Here is a 7831-nt window from a genome sequence, read left to right as displayed (position 1 = left end):
AACAACATTGAGATAAGCGGTAAGTCTACGATACATATAATTAACCGGATTTTAATATATTATACAGTGAACATTCTATATGCAGTTTTTTTTACATATTTTGCGTTACAATACATTATAGCTTTTGCAACATAAGTTACACACAATAAATATTCTCTACTTTATTTTCATAAATTTTGTTTACAGATTCTTCACCAGCTATCAATGCTACGTTAAATATTGGTACAGCAAATGTTAATTACGATATCGAAAATGTTTCGACAATATTAAGTAAGGTTTCTGATGTAAAACAGAGCGTTCAATGTTGTAATAAATTTGTTTCTACTTCTCAAATATGTGAAAATGTGAATTGAGAAATGTAGAAATCCTAAAAAAACTCCGAAGATCTTGGAAATACAAAATGTTAAGATACGAGTATTACTAAAAAAGATTCCAGTGCATACAAAGAAGATTGATAATATTACATACAACAATATGCAGCTGAATAATACGTATAGTATCGCTAATAACAATGTTTCTTCAAATTCAAACGAGACTTACGTTATCGATAATATTTCAAATGATACATCCGGTCCAGTTGCAGAATCTACACTCATAGAGAATCAGTTAAGCTTAGAGTGTGAAATCAATGATAATAATTCTAATAAGTCTGATGATACATCCGTTACATCTAAAAATAATTTAGATGATAGTTTTTATTTGTCAGATTGTTCTATGCTTGAGGACACAGATGAAGATGAAGATGAAACTGAAAATACACATGAACGTACGATTAATACAAGTAAAAATAAATCTGTGAACAGTACATTAAATTTGACATCATCATACTCATCTAAAGTATGTGATGATAGAAATATGTATGTGTAAACTTCTGACAATCCTAAATTGAAACTAAGTATGTGCCTATATTGTAAAACATTTCAAACGCAATTTGCAAGGCATATAGAAACAGTACATAGAGAAGAAGATGTGAAAAAGTTTCGTCTTTTACCTAAGGGTAAGTTGTATGTTATATACAAAGTAGTCAATACTATTTAGAATATTCTAAAAGTTAATTGAAATCAAATCCTAACGTAGAAATCGAAGTTCCTAATGTGGAAATGTCGAAGAAAATCATTTATCATAGCTTTTCAAATTTTAATACTTTATATATTTAAAATTATGCTTTTTAAAGTGAAATTCTATTCAAGTTAATCACTCAAAATTTTATGAAAAATAAAATTTTGTTATATATATTCGGCTAATTTCATTCAAAAAGTTTTTCTTGTTCAATCGCTCATAACTCGAAAACTATTAATGTATCATGTTTTTTATTAACACATTTCCATATCTAACTTGTACATATACTACTAAAGTATTGTTTGCAAATTTTTGCAATACAGTGCTGTTGCATTCACTCAACTCAAAGCATATAAATCTAATTTTTGTGATTTAATATTTATTTGAAATGTTCTTTGCACTAAATTAAATTAAAGTTTTGTTATAAAGCTGATAGATATTATTTATCTTTTTGTTTCTAATCGGAAATCTAATTCAAGTTTAAACACATTTCATTCAGTAAAATATTAATTTATGGATTTATGAATATGAAAATTGGATTTGGTCTGCTTTTGGATTTATTCTTTAAAGTCAAAAATGCTACTTTTGATAAATATATAATATTGAGATGACTTTGATTGAAATAGTGTATTTTGTTTCCTCAACTAATATCAAATCTATTCCAAAATTCTTCCATACTGAAAAAACTGTGCAACCAGACAAATATCTTCTCTCTATACGATAAACATAAATCAATTCTTCTCATAATTCTACGTACAAAAATATTCGATAAAATAATTTTAAAAAATGGTAAATAAAATATATAAAATAACCTCAAAGAATAAATATTTTACAAAACATCTTACATAAAGAATATTAGGATAAAATATTTTATCAAGTAAAATATTTTGTTAAGTATTCATTTTTTGATGATCTTATCAGAGAGATGATCTTTATATGAAATAAAAAGAAACTCATTTAATGAAAGGAATCTCATTTATCAAATTATACGTATAGCTTCATTTTAAACAAGAATCCTTAAATTAAAAAAAAATATATAAAAAATTTTGCTAACTATAATATTTGATCAAACAATTTTTTTCTGATACTTTTCAAATATTAATAATTCATTGTGTATATTATGTGTAAAATTTTTAATAATTTACTTTTAATTTAATCGTAATTTATCATACATTTTGTTATTTCAGGTAACCCGGAACGAAAGAAGATTATTGGTCTACTTAGACGAAAAGGAAATTTCATATATAATACTAATTCTAACTTAAATAAAGGAGATTTAATTGTATGCCGGCGTCCAAGAAAACAATTGAATAGACAAGCAGCCGATTTTATTCCTTGTGCTAAATGCAAAGGGTTTTTTTCTAAAAATAATATAAGACATCATTTTGCGTCATGTACGCAAAAAAGGGAATATCCTCAAAGAAATGTAAAAATATTGGGACGTACTGTGGCTTGTCGAATTCATTACAGTGCAAATACACCATTAAGAAGATTGGTCTTCCCAGTAATGAGGGAAGACAGCGTAATTCAAATTATTAGATATGATGAATGAACTGCTAATTGGTTTTGGTAATAAAATGTGTCAGAAATATCGTCTCCAACATCAGCACGATATGATCAGAGCGCGACTGAGATTACTTGGACGATTTCTTATTGTTTTGAAAGATCTCGATAATAGTATAGTAGATTTCTCTTCAATATATGATCCAACAAATTATGAACAATGCGTTAAAACTGTCAATAAACTCGCACAATTCGATGAAAAGACTTGGACATATAAAATGCCATCCATTGCATCATCTTTAGGAACACTTATGAAACAAATTGGGAAAATTTTAAGAAGTATGTGCATTAAGAAACAAGATTTTAGCAAACAAACTGTGGTAGAAAATTATTTGAAGAGGATTATCCTGTTACTGTAAATAAAATTGTGTTTGAAACTCAAGGGCATCGAAAAAGGCAAAAAAATATTGTTTTGCCATCTATAAATGATATAAAGATATTCAATGCTTGTCTCAAAACTGAACGCACAAAAGCTTTAGAATTTTTACAAACAGATGGTTTCTCAATTCACGCATGGCGTATGTTAGCTGAAACAACATTAATAACGATTATGATATTTAATAGAAGACGTGCTGGTGAACTGGAGCGTGTTTTAATTGAAAATTTGGAAAATTGTGCGGCAGTTTCAAAAGAAGAAGCACCTGAATTATATAAATCTTTATCCAAATATGTACGAATGACAATACGCGGGAAATTAGGAAGAACGGTTCCTGTGTTACTTCATGAAGAAGTATTAAAATGTATGCAAATGATTGTTAATTATCGTAAACAGGCTGGTGTTCTCGAAAATAATCCTTATATTTTTGGTATACCAGGTGTCCCATTTTAAAGGACCCACTCAAATATCTCATTATCAGAAACATTGCGTTAAATCGAAAAATGTTTCCTACAAAAGTTGTAGGGTTTCGAGGGGGACATAACATAGTAATATTCATTTGACCTTGGGCGGCGTCTCCAAGGTTAGTGAATATTAACCTTAAGTGAAGGTGAGAATGAATTTTGAAGAAAATAAAAAAATGCTTCAGATAAAAGTTGTTCCATTAATTAGTAGAAAAAGATGTTATAATAAAAAATATGGGTTTCCATTTAAAAAATTTATTCTCACCTTTACTTGACCTTGGAGACGCCGCCCAAGGTCATATGAATATTACTATGTTATGTCCCCCTCGAAACCCTATAACTTTTGTAGGAAACATTTTTTGATTTAACGCAGTGTTTCTGAGATATTTGAGTGGGTCCTTTAAAATGGGACACCCGGTATATACACCCGACAAAAAAAGATTCAAATATTTGAGAGCATGTGTATTAATGCTAAAATATTCTATAATTTCTGGGGCGAAAATGCCAACTTCGTTACGAGGTACAATATTGCGGAAACATATTGCTACAGTATGCATGTCATTAGATATATCTGAACATGAAGTGAATGATCTAGCTGATTTCATGGGCCATCACGAAAAAATACATAAATCGCACTACAGACAGTCAATCGTAACAAAAGATTTGGCTATATCACTGTAACGGTCGCTTTTCGCGAGCTCGGAATAACTCGGTCGGGATCAGGGCTCGTAAAAAGGGTGAGACAACGAACGTAGCATTTAGTGATAACATATGCAGTTTATTAATTTAGGTGTCTGTATGTACAAGTGTTCGTGTGTGTGTGGGTGTAACGCCTTTCGTTAAAGCCCGTGTATTATGCGGGTCTTTAAATCGCTTCGGAGTGTTGGTTGACACGTACGCCGGTGTGTGTGTGTGTGATCGCGGGATGGTCGTGTTTACGTCGCCCGCTAGACGCGGGGTCGGGGCGGCGCGCGGGGCGCTCGGTGTTGTCGCGACGCGAGTCGGCGCGGGTAGAAAAACGCGTCAGCTGAGAGCGGCCGCTCTCTTCGATATATCGAAGAGCGCAATCGAACGGCGCGCGTATTAGTCGGCCGCTTTATCGGCAGGATTTCGCGGACCGTGATTTCTGAATTGACGCGACGGCTCGGCGTATCACGGCCGTCCGTATGGGTTGCAGGGGGAGGAACGCACTGACGGTCGAGAACCCTCGACGAAGGCGGCGGAGCTCCACCCGCTGACGTCAGCGCGCTTTTTGCGGGTCGGAACCCCGGACTCCCGAGACTATCTCGGGGGAGACAGAGGACACTCTACCTCGAAGTCGGGGGAACGGTGGAAGCGGAAGCCGGAAGTTTGAAGCACGGAGATTAGCTCCGCAGAGGCAGCGTACTCGTCTACCTCGGTCTCTTATTCCGGGCGGAAAGATTCTCCGGTACGGCGGAGTCGGAACGGTATCTGAGAGAGCTCTTATCGCGAGCTCTCTTTTTATACGGCTCGAGTAACGGGATCGGAGGCTGGATGGAAGGAGAGGGAGTGGGGGTGATAATCCTCGGCTTATTTCGGCGCGCGTCGGACGTTTTCGGTGAACCGTGTTTAACGGTTTGAGTAATTAAATGTGGCGGTCGGCGCCTGCTGCCCTGCCCGGCCGGTGTTCGCCGGGCGCAGCCTTCCGACGGGTGGACGGTCGCGAACGATGCGGGGGCGTCGTTACATCACCCCCCCTAGAAGTGCCTGAATTTGAGGCAGCTATTAGCGAATGCGGCGGTGATACCGGAGTTCGCCGCGTCGCGAAAACTGCAGGACCCAGTATCCGTGTTCCGCGGATTGGAACTTGTAGCGGCGGGATACGAATACCGCGAAATGCGGTACCTCCACCACCATTCTGGGTGCGACTTGGTACGGAATCGGCGGAGGGATTACAGGTCCGGTCGGCATCTGGAGCGTCGGTCGTGGTGCTGCGGTCCTCTCCGGAGGAGCCGGCTGGCGTGCTGGTCGTTTCGGCAGTGGCGGTGGTTGCTGCAGCAGCATTTCGCGCTTTCGCTGATTGGCTCGGTCGGAGCGTTGCACAATAGTGCCCACGCGGGGCGGCCGGGACGGTGCTGGTCCAGCAGGGGCGCTCGGCGGCGGGTCAGGACCCTCGTCATCGGTCGAGTCGCCCAGTAGCTCATTTATGGCTTGGATGATATCTTTTTGGTCGGCTGTTCTCTTGACGGTTCGAACCAAAGTGAGCTCGTTATTTTTCGGAGTCGTCCTCATCCTGATTGTCGGGGTCGTCGGTGTTATTGTTTATTATTTCCCCGTTTCCGTTCGCGGTGTTAGGTTTGTTGTTGTGGCCTGGCTTTAAATCCTGGATGTGTACATGGCGGTACCATTTGCCGTGGGCGCTTTTCAGGTCGACGATTACGGGTGAGACGATGCGGTGTACCGTGAGCGGGCCAACATATTTGGGTGCTAATTTGGCATTGAATGCGTCTTCGTGACAGCGGATGCTGTTTTTTCCAGACGATGTCAACGTCTGCAGCATGTAGCTTTAAAATATTTTTATTTTTTTTACAGCAGTAGCATATAATTTGTCTGCCGACATAAGAAACAAATGTTTTTCATTAACTTGCATGTTTATAGCTGTTTCTCCCCTCGTCTTTAATGCAGATTTAAATACACAAATAGCATTAACAGAAGCCGACGAAATTTTATTACGTTTTTTTGTTTTTACATTATTTAAAAGAGAAAACATTCTCTCCGGATCGGCATTAGAAGCGATCTAATAGTATTTATAACATTTTTTAAATTAGGATATTTAGCATTATTATTGGTGTCTCGACGTTGTAAAATTTCTTCCCAAGCATTATCAAAATTTAATTTAGTGAGGCTTTGTTTTTCTTCCATTGTAAAATCTGATGCTAATGCAATCCATTCTTTTTTTAAAGCATATTCATCAAAACCACTAATAGTTAATGACGAAAGAAGCGTTATTGAATGATGTTTCTCTATTATAAAATAAGCTTACAAATGGTTGAAAAACTATTAATTGTGATAAAAATGTGTCATTTATTGGTAATCTTTTACGAAATTCTTCTGCAGCAGTCACATAAAATGTTAAACAATTTTCTCGAATAATTTTAACAATGTCTACGTGACCTTCCAGTAGTAATTCGTTAAGATATTCCTCACATTCTGAACCCAAAGTAACTTCATTAAGATCTTTTTGATTCTCCTTTAAAGGGAATGCAATATTTTCAGAAAATGGTTGTAAATGCTCTTCTTTTAAAAAATTTTTGCAGATTTGGAAAAGAAATTTTTTGGATTTTGGTTGTAATAAATGAATTCTGGTTTCTAATGCTTGAAAAAATGCATTAAATGCATTAAAGAAATTTAAAGTATATTTAAATAAAAGAAAATAAGCTTTTAGTTCTACGTTGTTCATCATAGACAGTAGATATTCTCCAGAATTTTTTTTTTCCCCTTACAACCATTTCGGTAAGAAAATATTTAATTGTATCCCAAGATTCAAGAAGTCGTTCGACACATAAATAATGAGACAGCCAGCGTGTATCACATAATTTTAATATTTTGCGATTTGTTTCTTGGAAACATTCACAAAATTCTCTGAAAATTGCTGTACGTTTTGGGCTGCTGTTCAAATAATTAGAATTTTTTTTTATAAATTCATTGCAATACGCAGGTATTTTATTACATGCAGTATGCGCTGCTAATGCAGCGGAGTGGCAAGGGCACGTTAAAGTTAGTAAACGTGGACATAGTTCTTCCGACTTTTTTTTGAACGATAAATATTTCCCTGTCATAACAGATGCGTTATCGCACGACAAGGCAACAATATTTGGAAATGGTATCTGCAGTTTCCACATTTCACATTTAAATGCCTGAAACAACTTTTCTGCGCTTGAATCTTTGGCATCAATATCGATTAATTTGACTAATTGCGAGCGAACATCTAATGTCTCCGAATCAACGTATCGGACAAAAAAAGTCATCCATTTATTATTAGATATGTCTGATGTTTCGTCAATAAAAACTGAAAACTTTGTATTTTGAATTTTATTGACGACACGATCCGTCTCAATCGGACACAAAACGTTTGTAATAATGCTTTTACATTTCGTTCGACTCATGCTCATGCTTTTCAATACGTCAGGATCTTCTCCTATTTGTTGAAAAAATGTAAGAATCTCTGTTGCATTTTGATGAGAAATGTTTTTATCAGCAATTAATGCCGCATATCTGATTTCCGCGGATTTTTTACGCTCATTAAATGGCAAAAGAGGTTTATTTTGCATATTTAAAACTTCTAAATTTGATTGATTTTTTTCTAGATATTTTTTATATATATTTATGTGTTTTGGATTCTGCATGA

At 35.9% G+C, this 7831-nt stretch overlaps 1 pseudogene; it reads left to right on the top strand.

The window, feature by feature from the left end:
• Positions 1–474: 474 nt before the first annotated feature.
• On the top strand, positions 475–3451 carry LOC145944728 (uncharacterized; annotated as a pseudogene).
• The last annotated feature ends 4380 nt before the right edge of the window (positions 3452–7831 follow it).

Source organism: Prenolepis imparis, unplaced genomic scaffold (assembly GCF_030444845.1).
Source record: "Prenolepis imparis isolate NDT839.2.m4 unplaced genomic scaffold, iyPreImpa1.0 SCAF_13, whole genome shotgun sequence".
In the NCBI taxonomy this organism is placed as follows: domain Eukaryota; kingdom Metazoa; phylum Arthropoda; class Insecta; order Hymenoptera; family Formicidae; genus Prenolepis; species Prenolepis imparis.
The sequence above is the reverse complement of the archived record's forward strand: the minus strand, read 5'-3'. Positions and strand labels throughout refer to the sequence as shown.